The following is a 15716-nucleotide window of genomic DNA, read 5'->3' as shown; positions in this document are numbered from 1 at the left end:
ACATGTTTGATCTGTATATACCGAAACCTTTCCCCAGGAGCCATTTCATACTGCTCCTGTAGGTGGGTAAAGCGTACAACCTTACCGTCATTCAAGAGGTCCCCCAGTCGGGAGATCCCTATCAGGTCCCATTTTTGGAATCCCTTACTTTTTCCCAGGGTGTCCAGTCTGCCTGTATCCCACAACGGAGTGTGTTGTGTTAGTTTGTCTGACCAGCCCAGGTCAAATGCTTTTCGTTTGTTATAAAGTGCCCTATTAACTCCTCCCGTCCCAAGAGCCACTCTGTCCAAACGGTAGGCGGGGTCAGTATCGGGCATGTGGACCCACTGATTAATAACTGTGAGTTGTGAAGCCCAATAGTATGCCCTGATATCGGGTAGAGCAAATCCCCCTCCCTACCAGATTCTAATCAATTTACTCGCTGCCACTCTTGCCGGTTTGCCATCCCAAAGGAGAACAGCAACCTCTGAGTTCACTGCTCTATAGTATGAGTCGGAAACTCGATGGGGTGTGTTGTGCAGGGCATATAAAAATCTGGGTAGGGCCATCATTTTAAAAAGTGCTGCTCTGCCCAGTAGGGTGAGTGGCAATTGTCTTTAGTGCTTGATATCTCTCTTCAGCCTTTGCAGCTGTGCTTGCAAGTTAAGTGCTAGGAATTCGTCCGGGTCAGACGTTACATGGATCCCGAGGTATTTAAAATTATTAATTATTATTAATATCTGGACCGTGCATCCCCTAGGCAGTCATGGAGGCAGGCCACTTAGAATGTAGAGTACAGACTTGTCCCAAATAATTGCATACCCCGACACGAACCCGAACACCTCACAGATGTTAAGTAATGCGTGGAGGAACCGCGTGGGCGAGGCTATGTATATTAAGACATCATCGGCATAGAGGGAGATGCGATCTTGTCATCCCTCCCTCCATTTGAGACCTCATATTACTGGATCCCACCTAATCCAGGCAGCCAGTGGTTCCAGGACCAATGCGAACAATAGGGGCGACAATGGGCAGCCCTGTTGTGTCCCTCTACCCAGGGTAATCTCACGTAATATGTGCCCATTGGCAACTACATGCGCGATAGGGTTAGCATACAGTAGGTATATCCAGGAGCAGAATTTTGGTCCAAACCCTAGATGTTGGAGGACCGCAAACAAAAACACCCATTCCACCGAGTCAAAGGCCATTTTTGCGTCAAGCGAGAGGACCGCAGCGTCCACCCGCACTGTATGTTTCCGACCCAGAACTCCATACAGGCACCTGAGGTTCAAGGCTGTGTTCCCTGCCAGGCATGAATCTTTAGTAAGACGAGGTGTCAACCTAAGCGCTAATGTTTTGGCTAGAATCTTGGCCTCTGCATTGATCAATGAAATCCGTCGATATGATGTGCATTCCACAGCGGGTATGCCAGGTTTGTGGATGGCCACAATGGTGGCCAATCGCTGATCTCTAGAGAGTGCTCCTTGGGCTCGACTTGTCTCAGACATTTTCAACATGTAAGGGGCTACCTTATCCGCCGTGTGTTTATATAATTGTATTGGGATGCCATTGGGGCGACTGGCTTTGCCTGACTGTATCTTGGAGATGGCTACCTTGAGCTCATCCAGTGTAATATCTGCCTCAAGCCCGCCGGTCTCCTCAGGTGTGAGCCTCGGCGTATGGATACCTTTAAGGAATGCAAGTGCTTCCTGTACAGTGGTTGTGTTTGTGGATGTGTATACCTCTTAATAGTGTTTTGCTAACACAGTCACTATTTCCTGTGGATCTGACGTTACGTCTCGATTCTCCGATCGGATCTGTGCTATCTACCTATTCGCTCACTCCCTCCTATCTAGCCAGGCACGAAGTTTACCGGCTTTATCCCCAGATTCATAGATCCTGTGCTGTACTGTCGTTATGCGGGTTTTAGCATCCTCCCAAAGGTATTCCTTATATTCGCAGCTCATGCGCGTTTGCGTCAGAGGAGTCTCTAGCATGTTGAGACTCCAAAAGCTGTGCCTCCTGTTCTCAGGTCTCTACTTCATTTTTCTTTTCTTTTTTATGACCTTCGATGAGGGTGATGGCCCGCCCACGTATGACTGGTTCATACTCCTCCCACAAAGTTAGTGGAGAGGTGACCGATGTCTCATTTTCTTGGAAGTATTGCGTAGTTGCGGTTATTAAACCTTTCTTGATCTCTGGATTGAGCAGGAATCCTGGATATATGGGATACATACGATGCTGGGTACGACCATGTAATAGAATCTCCACCATCACCGGGGAATGATCGGAGATCCCCCTGGGCAAATGTGAGGCTGCACCAATCCTCCCCATGTTATCCATTGCTGTGAGTATGTAGTTTATGCGTGAAAGGCTATTGTGAGCCCCTGAACGAAAAGTATATTGTCTCTGATGTGGATTTTGGAACCGCCATATGTCCAGTTAACCATGTGCTTCCAAGAATTCAGCCAGAGGTGAACTAAGGCGGTGTTGGGGGCGGGCGGGTGTACGGTCCATTGCATCATTTATTGTCATGTTAAAGTTGTCCCCCAGTATCAAGTACCCCTCTGGTAGTGCAAGGAGTAACTTGCCCTGGTCCTGAAGGGCTGATGAGTGTAGGGCGGGTGGGATATAAACCGTTACTAAATTAAGTAGATGACCCTCCCATTGGATCGAAGTTGCAGCAAAACGGCCCTGTTCATCTTTGGAAGTATGGTGAACAATGAGAGGGAATTGCTTTCTAACGAGGATTGCCACCCCTCGGGACCCTGAGGTGAACTCCGAGTGCACTATTAACTGGAACCCCCATCGGTCCACTGCTTTACACATGGATCGTACTAGATGCGTTTCCTGCAACAGTATGACTGCTGGGGCCTTACGTTTTAGGTAGTGCAGCACCAACCCTCATTTTATCTTGTCCCGCAGCCCATTGGCATTCCATGAGAGGAACGATAACGTTGGTGTTGTAGTGCGTTGTGCCATTGGATCAGGTAAAGTCATACAAAGTGTGGGTCTTCGTGACAAACCGGATACCAAGGTCAAGTGTAAACATGCTCCAGTAATGACTGTGTGCCAGTGTTTGCAGATCGTTAACTATCAGAACAATAACAAACAAAATAACTTAATGTCGCAGACATACAATATCTATAAATGAACACTCCACACCCCAGTCTTCGCGCAGTCGGATCAATAATGTAAGCATAGAGGTGTATTTCAACAATCCTGTATGGGCTAAACGATAGTTCTGCTACCATGACAATCCAAAACATTAACAATACCCTTCCCACCACCCCCAAGAGCAACAGTTCCTCCCTCCCTGCATCCCTGCCTAGTAGGTCTAAAACTACTCTCATCCCCAATAGCAGAGCGCCTAGAACCCCAATAACGAAATACTAAATGTCGGGTTGCACGGAGCCGGCACCCAAAAGCCTCCTCCTCCCGGGCCCACAGCTTCACCCCTACACCATTGCGGGTTAGTACTATATTCTGAAGTCCATAGTCCATTCGGCTATAGGCCAGTCCAACATATAGGATAGCAGAGAGGAATTCATCTCCAGAGGAAGGAACCCCCCTCCCCCGCACCCCAAAAAAGACAAATAGATAATTACAGACCAGTAAAGTACATGAAGTCTTTTCACTTTCCAGAATGTGCCGTGTCACTGCCAGGGCTAACAGTGAACTTCTGGATCTCGATGTGGATCGCACCCTCTTCCGCCAGTGCGACGAGTCCTTGGAGCGTTGGCCAGTGGTTTCGCGGTCTGCCTCCTCTCGCTGGCGATGTGCCTGGCAGGGGCCTTCGTCGAGCCATCGTTGGGCCTCTTCTGGTGTCCGGAAGAACCAAGACCTGTCGCCGTCCACAACCTTCAACTTGGCGGGGATAAACAGCATGTACTTAAGTCCTTTGTTTCTAAGATCCGTTTTATCTCTTCGAAGGAACGCCTCTCTCGCTGTACCTTCAGAGTAAAGTCTAGGAAAAAGCAGATCATCGCATTTTCATAGGGGAGGCCGCCCTTGACCCTGGCCACTTGCAGAATTGGGTCCCGATCGCGGAAATTCAAAATACGTGCGATGATGGTCCGGGGCGGCGCTCCAGGTTTCAGCTTGGGGATTGGGGCTCTGTGTGCCCTTTCCACGGAGAATAACAGGGCTTGAGGTGATGCAGGATAAGGTCTTCGAGGAAGAGATCCATGCTGGGGCCTTCTGCCCCTTCAGGCACCCCCACCACCCGGATGTTGTTGCGGTGGGCCCTTCCTTCCTGATCGTCCAGATGTAGCTCTATTTCTTTATGTTGGTGGACCAATTTTTGAACCCTTTCTTCCAATGTGCGCGTCATAGACTATAGCTCCCCTATATTTTCGTCCATTACAGTGACCCTATCAGACGTTTTCCGCATGTCGGCTCTCATGAGGTTCATCTCGATCGTGACCTTGTCAATTTTGGTTTCTAGATTTGTCCCCACTGCCTGTATCGCTGTCATAATTGAGCTGAGGGACGGTTCTTCCATGGTCGTGCTGTTGTCACGCCCCCCTTCTTCTGTGGTTAACTGCCGCTGTACCGCATATTTGTCCATTTTATTAACTTGGACAGGGGCCGTAGCCCCCTACGGCATCGTCATTGTGCGGTTTGTCTCTGGATACAGACGGTACGTTATGGTCGGGACCTTCACTGCACACCCAGCCAATGTTCGCTTCCGTCCAAGAGGACTCGCTCTCCCAATGTCATGGGATGACACGGCTAGTCAATAGTATGATGAAAGCGCTATTGTCTTTCAGACAACGCCAATCTGATAATGAACGTCCCACGTGCGAATAGGTGAGAAGGGGGCGCAGGGACACACCCACCTCCCTCTCCTGTCCGGGTCCGCAAGGCCTCTCCGTGCACCACACCGCTCTTGTCCACACTGCTGCAGGCTATTGCGCCGTGTCCATACCACTCCCACTGAACTGTTCTCAGGGGCCAGGAGTCGGGAGCTGCTGCTCGCAGGCTCAGATCACTAAAAACAGGCATAATTGCTGCCAGATGTTACCTAGGGAGCATGCACCATCTCAATATGTTCAAGCGGGTGTCCCGCCACAACCCCAGCGTCCACAAGTTCCAGTACTCTGGACCTCCCCTTAGGGCTGCTGATACCTCCAGCGTAGTGCAGGAGCGCACTCTGTACAATCTGGCTGCTCTTCTCGTGCCTTACAGAGTAATAAAACACCCTGTCAGTCCGTTCACATGGGCACCATTGGGCGTGAGTCCCTTCCCCAAACCTTCCTGGCCGCTTTAGAGAGATAGAGGCCCCCGGACGGGAAGGCAACAGGTATTGCGGTCACGGATATATAGGTGCACCAGATCAGCGCCCCTTCTGCCTGCCAATGCTGATGCAGACCCCACCATAGCTGCCCTTCACCACCCAGTCAAAGGGCAGCCTCGATCAGCTCTCCAGTCCCATATTAGCACCACTTGGAGAAATAATCAGTAGGTGTCCCTGCGTCCTTCTCTAGATCAATCAGTGAGGTCCCCCTGCCGGTCGATGTGTTCCCAGTCTCTTTTTCCTGTGCCGCACCGGCATGACTCCCTGCACGCGGGGGGGCTCACCTCGGTGGCTGGTTGATGTCAGGGAGCCCTATGCCACGGATTTTTGATCTGTGCGGTCTTTTGAGGCAGTAGCACAGGCTCCGTAGTGAGTGCCCACTGTCGGCCCACAGCGGCGGATCTCGAGTGCCTGGATGTGGGCCTTGGGATAACGCGACTCCGCCCCCTCTAGCTCCAATCTCACTGCTGATCACGGCGCGGGCCTTACCACTCCACACACAAGTCGCAGAGATGTTGGGGCACGAGCACGCATCCCCAGGCTTGGGACACTGTTCAGGAAGCAATCTCTGCAGTTTCAATCCTCCAGCCACCAGAAAATGAACGGATATTGCGGGCTTTGTCTAGGGCCCGGTCGGAGCTCTCAAACTATGCCGCCATCTTGGTCGATGCCAAGCCACGCCCCCCAATTAGAGCATGTGTTGAACACACGTCACAGTAATTCAGCTACCAATAGGTTGCAAGTAAATCTTAATAAAACAAAAATCATGAGCAAGAAAATCAGGCGACTGGGATCTGAACGATCTCCAAGTAATAAAAGAACTTGAATATAAATACATCGAGCTCTTCATAGACAACAGAAGATAATTTCTCCCTCATAAACAATACATATAAAATAGAGCCTCCTCCCTGCTTTATGTATAGTATGCACTGTACAAACAACTTTGGCATCTGACAATGGTTCCAGTATTGAAAGTCGTCCACACAAAACTACTTCCTACAATTGCTTACATCTCAGAAGTGCTGTGGGGAAGAGAGGCAGAACTCAAGAAACAAAAGTATTGCAATGACCTACAGGAGGATTTTCCTGCTACAACGCCACTCCTCCCCAGTACAAATTTGGTTAGAAATTGGATTAAAATGCAGACAATTGCCCGCAAAGAAACTTTCTGGAATATGTGCTTTAAATTTCTATCAGCACAAAATGGCATAATCATTCACTTGCTCTGGCTAAAAACTGCAAATTTGGGTGAAAAAGCATCCTCAGGTTGTTTCCTAGAAGCATCATTATCTGATTTTTAAATAAGGGGCAGTTGGGACACTCCTGTTACTTTAAAAAAACACCTCACAAAAATATGCGTATCCTTTCTGTCTTGGAAGATAAACATGAGCTGGCACAGAGCGTGCATGCATGGATGGGCATTAACAGTTCCCCTGCCTTTATCAGCCACACCTCTCTTGGTATGTGTTTCTCAAAATCAAGAATACACAAACATATGCTATATCATTTTGGAGGCCTGTCCACATTAGATTTAATCCTAAAATGATGTAACACCAATGCAAGGAATTTACTATATGAGTACACTATAGGGACCAAAGAACACATTGGGCCCGATTCACAGAATTAACTTAAGACAAAATCCTAAACGTACTACTTTTGGTATTCACAGAATGCACTTACTACTTTTGGTATTCACAGAATGCACTTACTACTTTTGGTATTCACAGAATGGATTTACGACTACTAACTTTACGTCCGCACTCGGGCCGGAAATTCCGGCCCGGAGGCAGGGCTTCCGGGCCAGAGGCGGGGCTTCCGGCCCGGAGGTGGGGCTTCCGGCCCGGAGGTGGGGATTCCGGCCAGTGGCAGAGATTTAGCCATGGCCAAAATCTCCTCCTCCGGCCCGGAAGCCCCGCCTCCGGCCCGGAAGCCCCGCCTCCGGGCCGGAAGCTCCGCCTCCGGGCCGGAATTTCCGGCCCGAGTGCGGACGTAAAGTTAGTAGTCGTAAATCCATTCTGTGAATACCAAAAGTAGTAAGTGCATTCTGTGAATACCAAAAGTAGTAAGTGCATTCTGTGAATACCAAAAGTAGTAAGTTTAGGATTTTGTCTTAAGTTAATTCTGTGAATCGGGCCCCCTGTCTGGGCCTGTCCACGGTTTATTTATTTATTTATAAAGTTTTATATAGCGTGAACAAGATCCCGAGGAATATCAGAGCGCTTTACAATATGATGGGAGGAAGGACAAAAATGCAATATCCATATCAAGTAGGAGAGAAAAAAACAGGAATGGTCGCAGATGATAGGGCAATTGCAATAAACAGGTGTAGGCAGGCAACGAGGGGGGTCACAGTATGCAGTTAGGAAGCGCCATATCAGATGGAAGTACAATGGTAGTAGGAACAATGTCAACGGGCACGTGAGCCTATTCCTGTTAGGGTAAGAATTTGTTCATTAGGAGTCTTTTGGCTTCCAATTTGAACGCCGTCGATGAAGAGATTCTGCGTACTTCCGGTGAAGAGAGTTCCATATCTTTGGGGCAGCGCCGGAGAAGGCTCGGTGACAACTTCTCTTTTTGTTAAGGATGAGTGGTTTCAAGAGGAAGGTAGAGGTGCTTCTTGAGGCTTTTACACCACAGGATAGTTTAAGTTTTTGCGCAAGGTACATAGGAGTTTGAAGTGAAGGACTTTGTGCGTAAGAACAGCAATCTTTAAGTGAATTTGTGCTTCGTAGGGCAACCATTTGAGGGATTTTGAATGAATGAATACGCTTTTATAAAGCGCATGGCTACCCGAGGGCATCCCAGCGCTTAATGTGGCGTCTCAGTCAACAGAGCACAAATCAAGATAAGAGAAAAGTTTTAAGATGTTTCCTGAAATTAAAATATTTGATTCCAGGCGAATATGCTCGGGAATTCGGTTCGATAACTTAGCTGCGTTGTATGAAAACCGTCGACCTCCTGTTCGAACATGCTTAATCATGGGCACTATGAGTAAGCGTTTATTGTTGGATCTCAACATCCTGTTGGGGTGGTATACTTGCACCATAGATTGGATCAATGGGGAGCCTTTTGCAGAAATGGCATTATGAACGATGCACATCGCCTTAAAGCTAATTCTGTCGTGAATGGGAAGCCAGTGCAGACTAATAAGGGCTAGTTTGGCTGAGCTGCATTTAGGGATGTTCATTACTAAGCGTGCAGCACAGTTCTGAACAATTTGCAGTCTGTTGGTTGTTCCTTGGGGCGCTCCTAGATAGAATGCATTTGCATAATCCAGTAGCGAAAGTATCAGCGCCTGAACTAACACTCATCTTGCAACAAAAGGAATAAGAGGAAGAATCTTCCTTATCATCCTGAGAAGTCCATAACAACTAGCTGCAACTTTACCAGCCTGTTCTTTTAAATCCAGTTTGCAGTCGAGCCAGACTCTCAGACTCTTAATCTGGTTTTTGGTACAGGTGGGGGGCCCAGACAACTGGGCCAGGACGCATCAATACTAGCAGGGACGGAGTGCCCAAGGAGCATGAGCTCTGTCTTGGCTCCGTTCAGTTTTAGGAATGACTTGTCCATCCATCCATTCAGAGATCTTTCTCAGGCATGATGTGATTTTTGGACTGGGGATATATGTTTGTTTCGTTTGGTGTCTGTAACCAGTCTACCCGCAGCGTTCAGTGATGCCCTTAGTGGAGCCAGGGTGTATTTGGGAAGGCCACAGAGGGTAGCACTGCCGTAATCTAGCCTCGGCAAGACAAACGCTTGGACCACCTGCTTGAAATCATTTAGAGGAAGGAAAGGTTTGATATTTCTGAGTGACCTCATCAAGTAGTTTGCTCCTTTACATACATTGCTGATATGATTTTTCATGTTCAGGTGCTTGTCCATGGTGATTTCGAGAGACTTGGCTGAGTCTACGATGAGAGGAGTGCAGTTGAAAGCAGTGAGGTCACTCAGCCAGAGGTCTAGCTTGGGGATGGGGTTCGTTGGGGAGATGAGCAGGAATTCCATTTTGGAAGTGATGAGCAGGAGATGGTTTTCCTTTAACCAATTTTGAGTAAACATTAGGGTAGTATTGAGCACGATGATGTTTTCCGGGGATGAGATTTTCAGATATAGTTGCGTGTCATCTGCATACATGTGGAAGAGAATGTCCATGGAATTTAGAGAGTTTGCAAGAGGTTCCAAGAAAAGTTTGAAGAGGATAGGAGATAGAGCGGACCCTTGGGGGACCCCCATGAGTACAGGAGAGGGCTGGGAGAGAGAGTGGTTTGCATTGACTCTTTGTGATCTGTGATGTAGGAAGGATGAAAACCATTGTAACACCTGTTCAGAAAAACCCATTCTGTTTTGCAGGATGGATAAGAGGTTGTCATGATTAACCGTGTCAAATGCAGAGGAAAGGTCAAGGAGGATCAGGAGGCAGGATTCGTTTTGGTCAAGCATTTTTAAAATGTCATCCATAATGTAAGTGAGAGCCGATTCGGTGCTGTGCCCCTTCCTCAAGCCGGATTGATGCTGGTCTAGGAGTTGGTAATGCTCTATGTGAGCACCAAGGGGCATATTATCAAGACAGGCGATAAAATTTGAAAATATGCTCTATGAAATTCCAATTGAAGCTCAGGTTAGATGTCCTTCGCATCTAACATGGGCTTCGATTGGAATTCCATAGAGCATATTATCAAGCCCATTATCGCCGTTTTAGCAGCAGTTTTCTGCCGCTAAAGTGGCGATAATTTTATTGCCTGTCTTGATAATATGCCCCTAAGTTGGGATTGCACACATTTTTCTAGGAGTTTCACTAATGTGGGGATGTTGGAAAAGGGGCGGAATTTATTGAGATCAGATTGTCAGCGTTAGTTTTTTTTAGTGTAGGTGTTAGCTGAGCTGCTTTTAGGCAGTCGGGGATCGTGCCTTGTGATTGAGAAGCATTTACAATCCTTGTCCAGGTGGGGATGAGTGCATTCTTGATTTCTTTGAAGATGCAGGGGGGCAACGGGTCACTGAAGTGGTTGGAAGGGTTGATATTCTGAAGAATCTCGTTGATGTCATTTTCACTAAATGGGGTAAAGGTGCCCCATGACGCATTGTTATTGGAGTTTGATTTACGGTTTTCAGAGGAGTCAATGGGTGAGGCAGCACTGGAAGAAGGTAATAGAGCCTTCTTAGTGGCGAGGTCAATGGAGATGAGTCTTGATTTCTCAGTGAAGAAAGCGGCAAGTTCATCGCATGAGGCTGGGTTGCCTCCACGATCAGAGTGGTTAGGACCAACGACTGATTGTTGTTTGACCAATTCGAAAAGTTTCTTGGGACGGTTTGCCGCTTGATCCAGTTGGTGTCTGAAGTAGTCCACCTTAGCACTCTTGATTTGTTTGTTGTAGAGGCTCCTGGTATCTCTAAAGAGTTTTAGTTGGTCCGAAGAGAGATTGGCTCGCCAGGAACGTTCAATTGCCCTAAGGTTGCGGCGTTCCGTGTTTAAGTTTCCGTTCTACCACGGTTTGGATATTTTTGTTGAAGCATTTTTTTGTTGGAGTGGAGCAATATTATCCATGATGTTGGAGATGCTCGAATTGTAGGCGGTAGTGAGTGCTTGCACCTCAACCAGGTCAACTTGGGAGGAGAGGGCAGATTTACAGTGGGGAGCCGAAAGAAGATCTTGGTTAAAACATCCATTAAACTCAATGGGAATCAGCTTGTGTAGGCACACAGTCACAGTCTCTATCCAAGCAAGGAACATCACTTTGAATGTATGCTTTATAAAGCTCATGACCATTTTAGAAAACAAAAATTGGATAGCAAATAGAAAATGAATCAAATGTGGTAGACCCCCTTCTCACATTGGCACTTTTTCTTGCTACTACCAACAAGGGGTCCGATCCACAAAAGTAAACATACACTTTTATGTAAGTTTAAATGTTTTCCTCTATTCACAAACTACGAGTTAATAGTAAGTTTCTAACTGTAGAGGCTCCTCAGTCGAGGTGGAGAACTTCACACATAAAAAGATAGACCTGTCCTATCTTCTTATGTGCAGAGTTCTTCACCCAGATGGTGGAGTCACCACAGTCATAAACTGACTATTAACTTGCAGTTTGTGTATACCAAAAAACATAGATTTACACAAAAGTATAAGTTTCCCTTTGTGAATCAGGCCCTTAATTTGTCATGGTTTGTCTCATTTTAATCATGGTAACTGTTTTATATCCTATAGTTTTAATTAACTAGCATAAATGAAACACTTTGTATTGTATCTGTATTGTAATGTTATAAAACATATACTTTTAAGTAAAAAGAAAACCACAATATTATTTTTCATCCATATCCCCAGTGTCCCTTCACTTCCAGTATCATTTTGAACACTTTTATGAAAAAAATATCTGCAAGGAGTTTATTGCCCAATAAAGAGGGTGGTGGGGGCTCATTTGCGTTTGTCATTGTTCTTAAAACATTCAAGTACTGTAATGAAGTATACCTCCACCTTGACACTATAAACATGAGGGGTGTGTCTTTTGATCAACCAGCATAATTTGAAACTGGAGGCTGAGGGCAGGAGCTGCAGCACAAAGGTGTTATTACTGTCAACTGTTTAAGAAAATGTACCCTTCATAAAACAGTCTTTACTGCTCCCTAAAAACTTTTAATTTAATGGGACGTATACCCCCCCTTACCCTGGCTCCTTCCACATGCACTTCTTAAACGTACATCTACACGTGCAAAGTCCTCTGCAACCAGGTCAGAGAACTTAAATAGAAAGCATAGGAATGGTGAATGCGTGGGTTTCTGCAAGTAGATTTATGAATAGCATTTTATAGTACACGATCTGTACTATTGTAGTACTACTAATAGGGACCTCGCCCTATTTTCAAGGGAGTATTAAGCAACTTAATGTGGCTTAATGCTACCTTGTAAATATGGCCCCCTTTCGCACTGTACTTAGTGTGAAAGGGGCGGGCAATAGATGTTACGGTGGGCGTTCCACCACAACACCCATTTATTTTGACGCTGCCACCTATTTACAAGGGCAGCGTATATAGGAGGCAGCGCCAAAATTAAGACCAGGGAAAACCTGGTCTTAGAAACAGGCAAAACTAGGAGAAATGGTTAATTTCTCCTCGTTTTTGCTGTTTCCATGTGTGCTGCCTTGTGCAGCACACATAGAAACAGCAAATTGCCTATTATTGTTTATGTGCAGGAAGGACCCCCTTCCTGCACATAAACAATCATTTAAAAAAAATGCAGTTTTGCAACTTCTATGTGCACACAGAGAAGCTTTAAAATGGCATTTAAAGAATGTTTATGTGCAGGAAGAGGACCTTCCTGCACATAAACAATCTTCCCCTCAACACAGACACCCTTGCACTATGCCTGCGGTGGTGCTAGGCAGCTAAAGTTAGCGCCAGCACAGAGGAAAACGCAGGCATGCACCATCTAGTAAATATGGTGCAGCCCTACATTTCTAAAGTGGCAAAACGTGTTATTAGCCTTCTTTGCTTAACGACACGCTTCGCCACTTTATTGTAAATATGCCTCTGAGAGATAAATATAGCTCCTCCAGGAGGCCTTCAGAGCTTCCTCTTTGAAATGTTCATGGACACTGAACACATTGAAAAAGAAAGGAAATTCTCAATTCATATAGGGTGTGTACAGGGACATTATTGGTTCTTGCACAAGCAGTCCCTCTTGACTCTCTTGTCTGAACTGTAAAGCTTGTTTACTTCTTATCAGGCATGTGGTGAACACATTGCTGGCATAGCATGGCCAAAGAGTGGACCATGTGGTTTAAAGGATAATCAGATCCGAAAAGAGAAGGGAAGCAATCCTGGGAAACCTTCCAACCTGCATAAAAGTCGAGAAGAGAAAAACAAAACATGTCAGGTGAGCAGGAACAGGTGTTTGAGGAATAAATGGGAGCAGAAACTGATGCAAACATGTGATGCTCCCAGGCACTGTGATGAGACAGCGTTTTTTCATGCTCCTCTGCCTTGCCTTCAACCAGAAGTGTATTCTGGTTCGAGATGACCAACAAGAGCATTGCTTTCTTTGGGATTCAGCCAAAGCCTCAGCCACTATTGACTTGGACGTGAATGCAGTGACATAACATGGACCCCCGCAGCCCCGTGGTGCGGGGGCTTGCTGAGCACAGTACCTCGCCTGAGAGCTCCTGATTGAGTCTATCTTCATCTATCTTGCACGGGGCCCCCTTAAGTTTCGTTACATCACTGGTGAATGTCGTCGTGCAAATCCTCTGCATCCTAACACTCTGCTGGTTTGCCTTCTCTTTTTATTCACTAAGATCAGATTTATCTGCTGACAGTATAACTGGAGACTTTCAATCCAGTGTAATGTCTATAATAATCTCCACACCACAACCAAAAAGATTTACACCAGCCACGGTCCGTGCAGGTAAAAGTGGTGGCGCCGGGTAAGGGGGTATTTCGAGGGACGATGCAGAGGGAAATTACATAAATAAATGATTTTCCCTCGGCATTATCCAAATGCCCCCACACCCAGACCCACTGCCTCACCGCTGTTACCTGCACAGACCGCTGCTTATTTTCACTGTGAGATGTGTGAATTGCTAACAGATTTCCAAACCAGTAAATTATCTAGTCATTTGTAAAGTGCACTTTCACCTGTGGGTGTCTTGGCACTGAATAACACATTTATTGTTACCCAATTGTACTCATTTTATCGACCTCAGAAGGATCAAAGGCAGAGTGGACCCGCTAGGACTTGAACCTGTGCCCATGAGGTCAAACAAAGACCCTTACAGTGGTCGCATTAGTCCAGTAAGCCACCATACCAGGTGCTTGCACAGCTCTTCCCGCCAATCAGATTCTGGAATGCCCGTTATCTCCTGCCTTCAGTACTATCTGGGAATTGGATATCAGTCAGCAAGCATTGGGCCATTTGATGACTTCTGGCCATCTAGTGTGCTTTTCCCTTCTCCCAGGGTCCATGGGGAACGTTCAGGAGGCCCCGGGTCCAACAGTGTCCTTTGTCGTTTAGTATCCCTGTCTAGAGTTCAAAAGTTGGCTGTACTCAGCAGGCTCTGTGTACAAGTCACAGTATGTCCAGTTGAAACTCGTGTACTTTCCTTTGCAGAAATTACACAAAATGCTAAATAATTATGTGAAATTACACATTATTGTGTGAAATACCAGTACTGTACTTTACTTTTAAAATTAAGACCATGAGACATTTCATGGCAGAAAATAGGCCAAAATTGTGTGTGGATTGAACAATATCTTCTTGTGCTGGATTCAATTGTGGTGATTCCAAGCTTTCATGTTGGATTTTTACCTGAACAAATTCTTGTTTACACAGCATGGCATGATGGCATAATACCAGCCATTATGCATAACAATTGGAAATTATGCAATATTACTGTGGTTTAAGGGGAATTGTGCCCGTGATTAGCCATAACTCGTGGCCGAACCCTGCACTCATTGCCTTACACATCATCTTTTGTGTTTTCTTTTCCTTTCTCCAGGATCTCTTTGGCTTTTTTGGGCACAGACACAACTGTTCAAGAGCTTTTGAAACCATTAAGAACAAGTGACCCACCCAGTTAGGGTTTTACCAACAGGTTCATTAACTGCAATTACTACTATGCATATTTTTGAGGTCCAACTATACATTTCACCTCTCTAGGCAGTGTCCTGGTCACCTCTGGAGCTGCCATGCGTCAACTTTGCCCCACACTTAGGGGCAGATTTATGAGCCCCTTGCGCCACTTTTGCGTCACTTTTAACATGGGAAAAGTGACGCAAAAGTGGCGCAAGGGGCTCATAAATCTGCCCCATAGTCTTTTAGACAATGAGTTGACATGTTCAAATCTACACAGATGGTTTATTGATTGACCAAATGGTTCAAGGGCATTCGATCTTGATTTTCACATTTTTGGGCAGAATGGAATCCACTAAAGAGAGAACTCACTGACTAATGTTTGAATTCTCTTTCAATCCCACTCCACCACGGGGAGGGGTCCCCTTTAGGGTGGGGGTGGGGGTCCCTTTATCTTTAAAAGGCATCTCATCAACTAGGATTCCTGGTGGCATGCTTTATCATGAAGAGCTCTTGGAGAAACTGGCTGGATCTGGGTGGGCCCCACCTTGCACTACAAGAGAGCTCTTTTGATTTTGCAGGTGGAGGGAGATTTTTGTATTGAGAGTGCCTACATTGATTCGTGAAGTCCTCTATTTATTATGATATCCACACCCTGTCCATATCTTTGCCCACTTTGACTGCTCAGTAGGAAACCTTCAAAGACAAATTCCCAGGAGGGTGTTTACTTCCGCTGGTTTGTCACATGTGGTCAAAGCTATGAGAACACATACGCTACGCAGCTGTTTTGCCATTCTTCTATATTTAGGGGTCCTAAAAGGCTCCCTAAAATGCACAAACACAGATTTGGTGTGAAAACTCATAGGAAATGCGTTGT

The sequence above is a fragment of the Triturus cristatus genome, chromosome 5_2 (genome assembly GCF_964204655.1).
Source record: "Triturus cristatus chromosome 5_2, aTriCri1.1, whole genome shotgun sequence".
NCBI classification, from domain to species: Eukaryota; Metazoa; Chordata; class Amphibia; order Caudata; family Salamandridae; genus Triturus; species Triturus cristatus.
This window is presented reverse-complemented; position numbering follows the sequence as displayed.